The sequence below is a fragment of the Euphorbia lathyris genome, chromosome 6 (assembly GCF_963576675.1).
Source record: "Euphorbia lathyris chromosome 6, ddEupLath1.1, whole genome shotgun sequence".
Lineage (NCBI taxonomy): Eukaryota > Viridiplantae > Streptophyta > Magnoliopsida > Malpighiales > Euphorbiaceae > Euphorbia > Euphorbia lathyris.
In genome coordinates this window covers 84347785-84361310 of record NC_088915.1, presented here as the reverse complement: position 1 = coordinate 84361310, position 13526 = coordinate 84347785, and the positions used below count along the sequence as shown (strand labels likewise).

The 13526-nt window shown below is 29.9% G+C and overlaps 1 pseudogene; it reads right to left on the bottom strand.

The window, feature by feature from the left end:
- Nucleotides 1-511: 511 nt before the first annotated feature.
- LOC136234509 (5S ribosomal RNA) lies at nt 512-630 on the bottom strand (annotated as a pseudogene).
- Between the last annotated feature and the right edge of the window lie 12896 nt (nt 631-13526).

The window sequence follows — 13526 nt, the reverse complement described above, 5'->3', positions numbered from 1 at the left end:
AAGATTATGAACCTGATCGATGACAATGGATTATGAGGAAGAACAATCTCAGCAATGCCTCAAAGTATCTCTTAGTTGTGTTGGACACCTAGGGTTTCTTTTGGCGGCCAGAAAGAGTCTAGTCTTTTAGGGTGGCTAGTGGCGTCTACGATTGATGGGAGGCGTGCTCAGACGGCTAGGGTTTCGTGCTGATAACGTGTTGTAAATGTGTTGTCATATTACTTATGGGTGTAACATATATATATATATATATATAGATATAACAGGGGTATAATGGTCATCCATTACATTATTTATAACAATTTTTTATTTTTTAGAATTTTACTATAAAATTAGATATAAGTTTTTTATATATATAAAAAATAAAATTTATATATATGGCCAACAATTAAATTCTCCAAAAAAAAAATTTCTTACCTTAATAAAATTTATAAAATATAAAATTTATTTAGTTCAATCCATCGTTAGATACTGTCTATTATTGTTAAAAAAAATTGAGGAACAAAGTTTTGGGGTGCAATACGAAAACTTCCTAAGAGATTAGCCATCTTAGTACTACTCTCGTCCGAGCATGTTTAACTTCGGTATTCTGATGGAATCCGGTGCATTAATGCTGTTATAATCGCACCCCTAATTATTTATTATTTACCGTAAGTAAAAAAACCAAACCAACACAAAAGGTAAAGGAATGATGCAGATGTTTATTATTATTATTATTATTATTAGGGAAAAGGTGCAAAAGTACCCCTAACGTTTACAGGAGCAATTTTACCTTTAACGTTTAAAATAGTGTAATTTTATCTCTAACGTTGACAGTTTGAGTCAATTTCAGACATTATTATAAAATACAAATATTTTATTCTTTATCCTGCACCAATTACATGCAAGTTGATTCTAAAAAATCATATTTTTTTTATTTAATAATAGAATTGGAGATTAATATTTTTGAATTCAGCGAAATATTTAAATTTTTTTTATCCAACTCGTACAAAATATATTATATTTTTTTAATTTTCTATATAAAAAAATCACGTTTAATCATATACTTGTGATCTGTACTAATGAGTTTTAAAATGATGCAAATGTGAAGTATAAATGACGATATTCATGACCGATAAAACAATTTGATGAATAATATCTCCAAATTGATCCAACTTGTCAACGGTAGAGGTAAAATTGCTATTGATTGCTAATGTTAAAGGTAAAATTATATTATTTTAAACGTTGAGAGTAAAATTACTCATAGATATAAATATAAACGTTATAGGTATTTTTACAGTTATCAGTTGTTGTTATTATTATTATAGGTTGGAAGTTTGGCATTTATTTTGTAGTCTTTAGGTGAAACTAGTACGCCCTGACACTCACTCTATTTAATGAACACTAATATGTACTAACATCACTCTATCATGCTTCACGAAATTTGATGGTAAAATGTTCAAAAATATTTTTATTTTTATTAATAAAAAATAAATTATAAATTATAAATGATAGTACAATTTAACATTTATTATTGGGTAAATTAAACCCATGGTTACTGAATTTTACTCATTTTAATATTGTGGCCACTGAACTTTAATTCTTAACAGTATGATCACTGAACTTCACACTTTTTAACACTGGTGGCCACTCAACGCCTCAAAATGACCCCGTGACGGCCTCAAAATAAAAAATTCGAAAAGTTAATGATATTCTAAGGAATTTTAATTCTTGAAAATTTTCATTATGAGATCATTTATGTATTATTTGATTAGGAGGGAGAAATCTCAAAAAATGTGATTTTGGAAAATAAAAAATGTAGTTTCATGGTAAATGTCATTCTGAACAACTTTAATTCTTGAATATTTTCATTTTGAGATCGTTAACGGTCATTTTGAGGAGTTAGTTAAAGTTGAATGGTTATACCGGTATTAAAAAAGTGTAAAGTTCAGTGCTTATACCGTTAAAAATTGAAGTTCAATGACCACAATGTTAAAATGGATAAAGTTCAGTGGCTATAAGTATAATTTACCCATTTACTATTAGTAATTTGGGTGAATTTCAAACATTAATGTTACTTGAATTTTGTTTTGAAGTGACGAATGTTGTTATTTATTTCTGTTTTATGTGTGTAACATGTTATCATTCATTAATTCATCATTCATCATTCATCAGTAACACATTAAATTGATATGTTCTAAGAAAAAAATTTATATCTCATATTTTGCTATGTTGATACATATTTTGCATATGTTGATAATTATTATCTCATGTTCTGTATATATTGGACAAAAAATAATTAAAAAACTCATATATCATGTCGAGTTTAAAGGTATATCATTCCCAACTTACTTGTAACTACTTCAAAATACATTAACACGTAATATTTGAAATTTTAATGATGTTTCGACATTCGATGGATTTGCCAATGTTAAAAATAAATTAGAAAATTACACATAAATTTATCTTTCAAAAACTATTTACAACCATATCAAATCATAATTTTAGATTATATCAAACTAATAAATTCATTATTTTTAACCTATTTCAAGAACTAGAGTTTATAAATTAGGGTCTAGAATATATTGTTTAGGGTTTAGACTTTAGAATTTTTAAATTGAGATATAAAATTATACTTTATTTGTTATGTATAGCAAATAATGGCATATTCAGAATTAAGTTTGATTGTCACACCCGATCCTAAACGACCTCAATCGGCATCGAGCGTGAAATAGAAAGATCATAATCAATACTTAGAAGTCTCAAATTTAACCAAATATCATTATATTACAATTGCAATACCAAAATTCTAACCATAATTCTAACAATAAACATCCAACTTCCAAACCTCGCCTAATCTCGGTCGGTAACTTTCTCTATATCATGTACTTTCTCACCTAAAAACATTTAAAAACGTGAGACAAAAATCTCAATAAGAAACTTTCAGCTATAAAAACCAACTTTACTTAACATAGCTACATATATACGTTTATAAAAGGATTTAATCAAGACCTTATAAAATATAGTCAAAACTTAAGTTCGTATAACTTTATATATATAATGCATCTTATCAAAACGAATCAAAACCAATAAACGTTTCATCAAACCAATTCATAATCAAATAAATATTTTATCAAACCAACTTGTAATCAAATAAGTGTTTTATCAAACCAACTCGTAATCAATCAAACGTAAAACCTTATATCAAAATCAATCATAACCGAAAATATAATCCAAATGAACTTAAAATATTATATCCATCCTCGAGTTTCTCCCCTTAAGTATCAACCCATAACCACATATATAATCGAGACGTCTCTTAACATTGCCTATCCCATATGGTCTTACCCGACATTTCTTTGCCATACCCAATAGGTCTTTCAGACTGTGTACACAGGCTCTGTCCCTCACTGAACATGGTCTTCAAATATAAAACCACTGATCCGGATAACTCTCGATGGATATAAAATCATAAAATCATAACGTACTCAAATTTCCTTTCACAATCAAATTCCAAAATATTTCATAACCATAAATCATTTGGCTATAATTAGCTCTTTTGTAAAAATAACCACAATTATCCAAACTATCAATCCTTAATCAATAAAAATTCAAAAAGTAATCAATCAAATGAAGCCTTAAATCAACATAATCAAGTAAAATCTGAAATTCACATAGAAGCATAGTCAATAGTTTCATTTGAACCATAATTTCATAATAAAAAGCAAAATCGTAAAAAATCCCAATTTTACAAAATACCCGTATAAATCTTGAAATATCAATTTCTGAAAATTCTTTGATTATATATATAAAACTCAAAATATAGTTGATAGTTACTTACCTTGGTCACTAATTGAAGAAAATACACCCGTTCAATTCTCCTCTAAATTCTGTCTAAGACATTTCCCTCCAAACACTGTCGAAACTCAAAAACTCTTCGATTAGGACTTAGATTTATGCATAAGAATGCTATGTTTTAAATTTCGAGTAATTCGGACGGTCGAATCTCCGTAAATCAAAGAAATGGTGGAGAAATAGTTCAGAGAAACTGATGAATATAAAAGGAATAGAAAAAGAAAATAAAAGAAAGAAGATGACGATGGTACCTTCTGGAATTTGGGAATATATATCCAAATTTGACTAATATCACGTTTGATCCTCCATCTTTCTATAATCTTTTAAAAATTATCCTAAACTTTTAATTTACACATAAAACCATCGAATTACCTCCAAACTTTTTCTATTTGAAGTTTTATTGTGGAGTTATTGGTGATGGAATTGCCTAGGTTGAAGTTTAGAGTTACTGAGAGTTATATTGGAATGATTGTTACAAAGATGTCGATTTTGATAAATGACGAAGTTAATGGAATGAAACATTAGAATTTGTGGTCTTATGATGATTATGATGAATCTTGATAATTTGAAATAATTTTGAGATCTTGGAGATTATTTGAGGAAGAAACTTTAGATTAGAGAACGTGAATTTCGTGGACGAAATTTTTTAAGGTGGGGAGAATTGTCACGACCGTGTCCAAATTTCTAGAATTTATACCTTGATAGTAGTATATATTATAATTATTAGGTGTATGAAATTAATTTGGTTGTATAGAAAAAAGTTGGAGGTCATTCGATGGTTTTATGTGTAAATTAAAAGTTTAGGATAATTTTTAAAAGATTATAGAAAGATGGGGGATCAAACGTGATATTAGCCAAATTTGGATATATATCCCCAAATTCGAGAAGATACCATCGTCATCTTCTTTCTTTTATTTTCTTTTTCTATTCCTTTTATATTCATCAGTTTCTTTGTACCATTTCTCCACCGTTTTTTTTATTTACGGAGATTCGACCGTCCAAATCACTCGAAATTTAAAACATAGCATCCTTATGCATAGATCTAAGTCATAATCGAAGAGTTTTTAAGTTTCGGCAGTGTTTGGAGGGAAATGTCTTAGACAGAATTTAGAGGAGAATTGAACGGGTGTGTTTTCTTCAATTAGTGACCAAGGTAAGTAACTATCAACTATATTTTGAGTTATATATATATAATCAAAGAATTTTCAGAAATTGATATTTCAAGGTTTATACGGGTATTTTGTAAAATTTGGATTTTGCACGATTTTGCTTTTTATTGTGAAATTACGGTTCAAATGAAGCTATTGACTATGCTTCTATGTGAATTTCAGATTTTACTTGGTTATGTTGATTTAAGGCTTCATTTGATTGATTACTTTTGGAATTTTTATTGATTAAGGATTGATAGTTTGGATAATTGTGGTTATTTTTACAAAAGAGCTAATTATAGCCAAATGATTTATGATTATGAAATAGTTTAGAATTTGATTGTGAAAGGAAATTTGAGTACGTTATGATTTTATGATTTTATATCCATCGAGAGTTATCCGGATCGGTGGTTTTATATTTGAAGACCATGTTCAGTGAGGGACATGGTCCGTGTACACAGTCTGAAAGACCTATTGGGTATGGCAAAGAAGTGTCGGGTAAGACCATATGGGATAGGCAATGTTAAGAGACGTCTCGATTATATATGTGGTTATGGATTGATACTTAAGGGGAGAAACTCGAGGATGGATACAATGTTTTAAGTTCATTTGGATTATATTTTCGGTTATGATTGATTTGATATAAGGTTTTACGTTTGATTGATTACGAGTTGGTTTGATAAAACACTTATTTGATTACAAGTTGGTTTGATAAAATATTTATTTGATTATGAATTGGTTTGATGAAACGTTTATTTGTTTTGATTTGTTTTGATAAGATGCATTATATATATAAAGTTATACGAACTTAAGTTTTGAGTATATTTTATAAGGTTTTGATTAAATCCTTTTATAAACGTATATATGTAGCTATGTTAAGTAAAGTTGGTTTTTATAGCTGATAGTTTCTTATTGAGATTTTTGTCTCACGTTTTTAAATGCTTAAATGTTTTTAGATGAGAAAGTACAGGATATAGAGAAGGTTACCGACCGATTAGGCGAAGTTTGGAAGTTGGCTGTTTATTGTTAGAATTATGGTTAGAACTTTGGTATTGCAATTGTAATATAATGATATTTGGATAAATTGGAGACTTATAAGTATTGATTATGATCTTTCTATTTCAGGCCCGATGCCGATTGAGGTCATTTAGGGTCGGATGTGACAGTTTGGTATCAGAGCTCTAGGTTAAATTCTTCGGACCTAAGGTTGATAGTAATTAAGGAATATCGATATTTGGTGATACCGAAGAAATAATCGATAGTAATTGAGGAATATGAATATTTGGTGATAGTTAAGAAATAATCGAGAGTAATTGAGGAATATGGATATATGGTGCAAGCTAAGAAATAATTTGGAATTTTTCGATGATTGAGTAACTAGCTAATGAGGGGTAGAAATGAGATTTGATGGTCAGTAAAATATTGGGTGTTTGAAAATTAGTAAATTATTTGATATTTGTCGACATGGGTTACATACATGATATTAAGTATGACTTGGAGTTAATATTTGAGAGTATAATAGTTAGCTTACAACCATATATATATGAGATATGAGTAAATTATAACTTTGAGCTAAAGATAATAGAGAATTGTCTATATAAGTGCTGTTAGAAAATCAGATTCGTATCTGAATCTTATGATGCATTTTTCGATCAGATAGAGGCCGAATCTGTCATGGAGTCCTAAATGAAAGTTCTTTATTTTTATCTTACGTTTCCAAGGGTTTCTGAATCGCCTTAATCAGGCTCCGTATGAAGAAGTTAGACTGGAAATGACATATGTTGGTCTTTTTAGCTATCAATCGGAATTTGGTTTTTGTTTTGATTTTTTTTTTCTTTATTTGAGAGACATTGCTACTGATTTACATGATAAGTTGGTCTTATTAGGAATATAGGAAATTGAGGAAATGATAAAGTGATCAATTGAAGATAATAGATATGAGATTGAGAAAGATAAAATATGGAGGTTTGATTTAATGGGTTTGGAAGTTGATTAATGATTGGGAGATTATAACATGAATTTAGTTTATTATAGAATCTTAAGTTGAATAAATGAGATCTGAAATTTTAATTACTGTTTTATTGGTGAACTTCACCGGACTGGGGTTTAGAATTATTGAGAGTTATATAAATGATGTTTAGAGAGATACTAATGTTAGTGATCAATGAGAAGTAAAGTGGGAGAATATATATGATTTGATGATTAAATATGAAAATTTGGTAAGCTTAAATAGTGTTTGAGGAAATAATTAAGATATTAATTTTGAGGACAAATTTTTCTGATCTTAAGCACAGTTTGAGGTAGGAAATTAAGAGATAAATATGATATAAGAGGATATATATGTTGATAATTGAAATTTTATAGTACATATATTGTTAATAGCAGTTATTTTTATCAAGGTATAAATTCTAAAAATTTGGACACGGTCGTGACATTGATAATCCGATTTAGTTGTAATTTTGTAGTTAGTTATGATATTTATGTAGGAAGCCCAAAATAAAATTGCTTTTGGATGATAAATTTTTTTTACATCTTATCTTATTCTTAAAATTAACTTATAAAATTCTCTCAAAAAAAAATTAAATTATAAAATAATTTTTCATTTTTATGAGCATGTAGTTAAAATTTTCATTTTGTAATTAACCCTTTATTTTAAGGGTAATTAATTTATTAGTCCCTATATTTTGACAAAACACACAGTTGAGTCCCTATATTTTTAAAAACACATGGTAAGGTCCTTATCCTTTTTTTCAGTGAACTGTTTAGTCCTTTCGTCTGTTTGTTTGATTTTTTACCGTTTATGACTTCGGAAATGACTAAATTACCATTTACTATTTACCTTCAAACTTCAAAAGAGGAAATCCAATTTAGAAGAAGAAGCTATTTGTATGGAGAACAAGAAAAAGAACAGACTCAATGCTTACGAATTTGAACGATTAAGAAGAAAATCAAGAAGAATAATACTCAAAGTTGATTTCAGATGCATTAGAGTTTAAAGAAAATGAAAAGAAGAACGCAAATCCAAATTGACTAACAGAATCTTCATGAGTCTAACGACAGGGACTAAACAGTTCATCGAGAAAAATGTTAGGGGCTAAACAGTTCACCGAAAAAAAACGTTAGAGACTTTACCGTGTGTTTTTGAAAATACAGGGACTAAACAGTATGTTTTGTCAAAATATAGGGACTAATAAATTAATTACCCTTATTTTAATTCTAATTTCTTGATGGCTATATAATTAATGATTCTCCACTGGGAACACAAAAGGCTTCAGATGAGAATGTACAACATTATTTATGACAAACAAATACAAAAAAAAAAAAAAAAAGAGATTATTAGTAATAACTTACAAGATTTTTCTAACTATCTTGTTTGGATGTTTATTTATTCTTCACTTTCTTGTTTCAAGTGTTTTTATTACATGTAAGAAGATATATTCTTTTGAGTAATTTTATGTCCGTCTAACATATATTATGTATATTAAATTTATGTATCTTCTTAGAGCATTTCTAACGCCAACTAGAAATTTGACTCTTTAAAATAATATAAAATACTCTTTCTGTTTCATAATATTTGTCTTTTAAGGTTAAGGCATGCGAATTAAGAAATATATTTAATTTTAATTAAAAGACTTTGTTATGATTGTATTAATTGCACACACTAATTAATTTTTATCCATTCCCAAAATAAAAAAACAACTTAAATAGGGGTATATTTGGTAAAAGAGCATTTACAATTGTTGAAACTCAACTATAATGTGATGAAACTATGTTACGTTATGTCAATGTTATCAAGCCCGGACCGGATCGACAGAAAGTCTGGTCCGAGCTTGGCTGGGTTAATCCACCCTCTAAAAACCGGTGAAAAATGAAAAGAGATAAACTCTCCAAAGGAGACCGGGCCAAGAGAGCTCATTTCGGTATGACATTCGCGTCACCCACGTCGTACGAGTGCACCCCTAATCCGATGGTGGAACGACTGCACACCCCTAGTAATTACTTAAAGGCTTGTGAAGGCCATTTAGTTATAAACTAGTTAATATTCTCATTTCTTTCCTATGTGGAATAAGAATGCTTAGTTTATTTTTATCTTCTTCTAAACCATTTCAAGTGGTTCACTTTAAGTGCAAATTTCTCATTCATCACTTGTCCGTTTTGAGTTTATAATATACCGTTAAAAAGATCGCATGTCATAGAATACATTTACATATTTCAAGTTATTCTAAATTCTATTTATCCGTTATATATTTAAGTCTCAAATTGACAAAAAAAAAATAATAACAAACCAAAAGTTGTTTATAATTTGTTTTTCGATATATATAATTTATAAAAATAATTTTAAATTAATTAATTATATATATATATATATATATATATATATATATATATATATATATTGAAGCCAAAATTTATATCAGATTGATACTGAGTTCATATCATTACAAATAATAGGCCAAATTGAAGAGGGACAATCCTCTATCATCACAACTGATTCAGACAAATCCATTGCCCACTCTGCAAGAGAATGTGCAACCCTGTTTCCTTCCCTAGGAATGTAACTAAACGAACAACTACCAAATATCGTAGCCCATGCCAAAACATCTTCATACTGGAACAACAGATGAGAATGTGGGAACTCTAGTGCATGTAATGCCTTCACTACCACCTGTGAATCTGATTCCACAATAATATTATTAAAACAACAATCTCTTGCAACCATTAAGCCCTCTAATATTGCCTGAATTTCCGCCTCTTCCACGGAGCCACAAACACCAATTGGAATCCCTGCAGATGCCATAATTTCACCTGCTGAATTCCTAGCTATTACCCCCGCCCTACATTCCAATCCATTATTCCCAAATCGAGCATCACAATTTATTTTTACCACACCACTCGGAGGCGGCAACCAGGCTTTAATAGGCTTTTGAACATTCTCATTTACCATGTGAAGGAGCACATCCAATTTTATATATTTTTAATATATATAAATATTATTTATTTATTTATTACGTCATCCAGTTCGATCAATCCGAACCATCCGGTCCGACCAAGTGACCCGTGACCCAGTCACCAATCCGGTTTGATGTCATGTCCGGTTCTAATAACATTGCGTTGCGTTATGTTATGGAACATTATGTTACATTACTTAACGTTGCGTTACGTAACGTTAGTTTATATTACGTTAGAGTATGTTATGGTATGTTATGTTACGTTAGAGTATGTTATGGTATGTTATGTTACGTTACATTACTCTAAGTTACGTTACGTTATGCTAAGTTATGTAATGTTAAATTATGTTATATTATGCTAAATTACATTACATTAAGTTGCATTATGTTACGCTAAGTTATGTTATATTACATTACGTTATATTATATGTTGCCTTATGTTACATTACGTAGCATTATGTTATGATATGTTATGTTATGTTACATCACATTGTTATGTTACATTATGTTACGTTATATTGTTATGTTATATTACGTTACGTCACATTATGTTACGTTACATTACATCACATCACGATACATTACATTACGTCACGTTATGCCATGTTACATTATATTATGTTATGCTACGGTATATTACGATAAGTTATGTTAAGTTATGTCAAGTTACCTTAAGTTACACTATGTTAAGTTACATTAAGTTATGTTATGCTAAGTTACATTATTAAGTTACGTTACGTTACGCTACGTTGTGTTACGTTATGTTAAGTGACTTTACGTTGCGTTGCATTACGTTACATTGTGTTATGTTAAATTACATTGTGTTACGTTAAATTAGATTATGTTATGCTAAGTTATGTTACGTTACTTTAAATTACGTTATGTTATATTATGTTACGTTATGTAATGTTAGGTTACATTACTTAACATTATGTTATGTAACATTAATTTACGTTATATTAGTTTACATTATGTTACTCTAAGTTACGTTACGTTGCATTAATTTTATGCTAAGTTAGATTACGTTATATTATGTTACTTTACATTACGTTATGTTACATTATGTTACGTTACGATAAGTTATGCTAAGTTAGGTTACGCTATATTATATCGTTACATGATGTTATGTTACGCGTCGCAACATTATGTTATCTTACGTTACATTATGTTATTATACGTTGTGTTATGTTAAATTACAATACGTTACATTGTGTTACGTTAATTATGTTACGTTTGCTAAGTTATTTTACATTAAGTTACTTTATATTACGTTACATTACATTTTGTTATGTTGCATTACATTACGTTGCGTTATGTTAAATTACATTACGTTATGTTATGTTACATTATGTTACAGTTAGTTACATTTATGCTACCTAACGTTACGTAAAAATATGATCTTACCTAAAACCTTTAGTCTTAGATATAGTTTACGTAAAAATATGTTATTTATGTAAAAATATGAATTTTACCTAAAACCTTTAAATTTTACCTAAAACCACTAGATTTATGTATAATTTACGTAAAAATGTGATCTTCACGTAAAAATGTGATCATTAATATTAGTTATCATTTATTATCTTCATCAAATCGTTATGCATATAGTATAATTTTCGTTAAATTATTAAGCATGTTGTTTAATTTTTTTATTAAAATTATTATTAATATTAACTCCAAGAGTTTATCACATTTTAGTTGATTTTTAAGAATTATAATTGCATTTTCACAAAAATAACACAAAATTTCAACTTAAGGGAAATGAAATTTCCTAATATGTTTAATATTTTTACAGTATCTCACATAATTTCACTCAATTTTACCTAATGGGAAAGTGGATGTGAAATTATTTTTACTTAGAATTCAATTGTTAAAAAGATTATTGCTCTTATGAAATTTATTGTCAATAAATTTAGTTAGACGTAATTTACGTAAATTTCTATGAGCGAATCGATTCAACTACATCCATAGCCTTGTTGGGTATACATCCCTTAATCTTGTAAGGAGGAACTCGATGTTTGGGGAATGTATCAAGAAGGGACTGGGTATCCAGGACAATGAGGAGAATCCTAGGGAAGCACGGGGTCTGTTGGCACCAAGTCGCACTATGGGGGATTTTGCACTATGTACCTTATATGAGCTTGTGATACATAACTTAGTTATACATAAAGAACCTAAGTGGAATGATAAGCATAAAGTCACCTTCATACCAACCAATGAGACGTACTCGATGCCCATCCCGAACCTTAGCAAATTGTTAAAAGCAGAAAGTGGCCCTAACAGACTCAAGGTTAGGAATGAAGTTTTTGAGTGTGTAAACCAAATGATGTTGTGGGGACACCTATTGTTTCTTATCCTATACAAGACTTGAGGTCTAAATTTTTTCAAGAAAGGGAGAATGATGGGGACATAAATTTGTTCATATTGTCTCGTGCAAGTCGAGCAAGCATTGAAGCATTCGAGATGATCCTATAAGGTTTCGGACGAGTCAGAATGCTCCGAAATAGGGAGATCACCAAGTTTATAACGAAGGTCTCGGGCTTTGAGGGCGACATGCTGAATGGAGGAGTGACAAGGCCCACACGGCATGTCATGTTATCAACACATAGTGTGGAAGGCATCACAAATATATGAAGGAGAAAGGGAGCTCAACGGAACATGACTCACACAGCGTGTGAGAACAATAACACGTCGTGTGAGCCAAGTGCATCAACGAGGAAGCAACACAACGACATTCACACGGCGTGTCATGTTATCAACGCGTCGTGTGGAAGGCATCACACCTATGAAGGAGAAAGGGAGCTCAATGGAGCATGACTCACTCGACGTGTGAGAACAATAACACGTAGTGTGAGCCAAGTGCATCAACGAGGAAGTAGGACACCGACATTCACACGACGTGTGACCCTAGCTACACGATGTGTAGTCACACGCAGGAGCCTCTAAGATTTTTGAGCTAATTCACTCATCGTGTGGACCTTGCAATATCTCGCGTGGAATATCGAGATTCAGTCTACATAGTGTCACTTTATCCACAAGGAGTGTGGATTGACTTTGCCAAAAAGTTCTGCCAAATCTTCCATTCCTGTATTATGTTCTATTTACTATATTTCCATTTAGCATATTTACTACCTTGGTATTAGATTATTTATAACCATTCTACCATAATGTCTTAAGTAATGTCTTAAGTAATGTTACCGGTGCATTAAGGGGGGTATTATGTTTTTTCTATCCTAGGGTTGTAGAGGTCTAAAAGCCTCAACCTCTATAAAAGATGTAATCGTTTCTAAAATCAAATAGACACTTTCTCTATTAGAGGCTAAGATTTTCAAACCTTTTGAATTATTTTCTTCTAGTTGAGCCAGAGAAGAGTTATTTCTTTGTTAGTTTAAGATCAAAACTATCAACATCATTTCTAAGTTGTATCAAATGTAAAACAGTTAAATAATTCAGTATGTCAAACTTTTATTATTATAAAAGTAAAATTGATATTGCTTGAAAACATTAGGTATTATAGCTAAATTTACACTTTCCCAAAACGTTAGAGTTAAATTTAGTCCTTATCCTTTTTTTTTTTTTTTGTCTAGCTCGAATCATA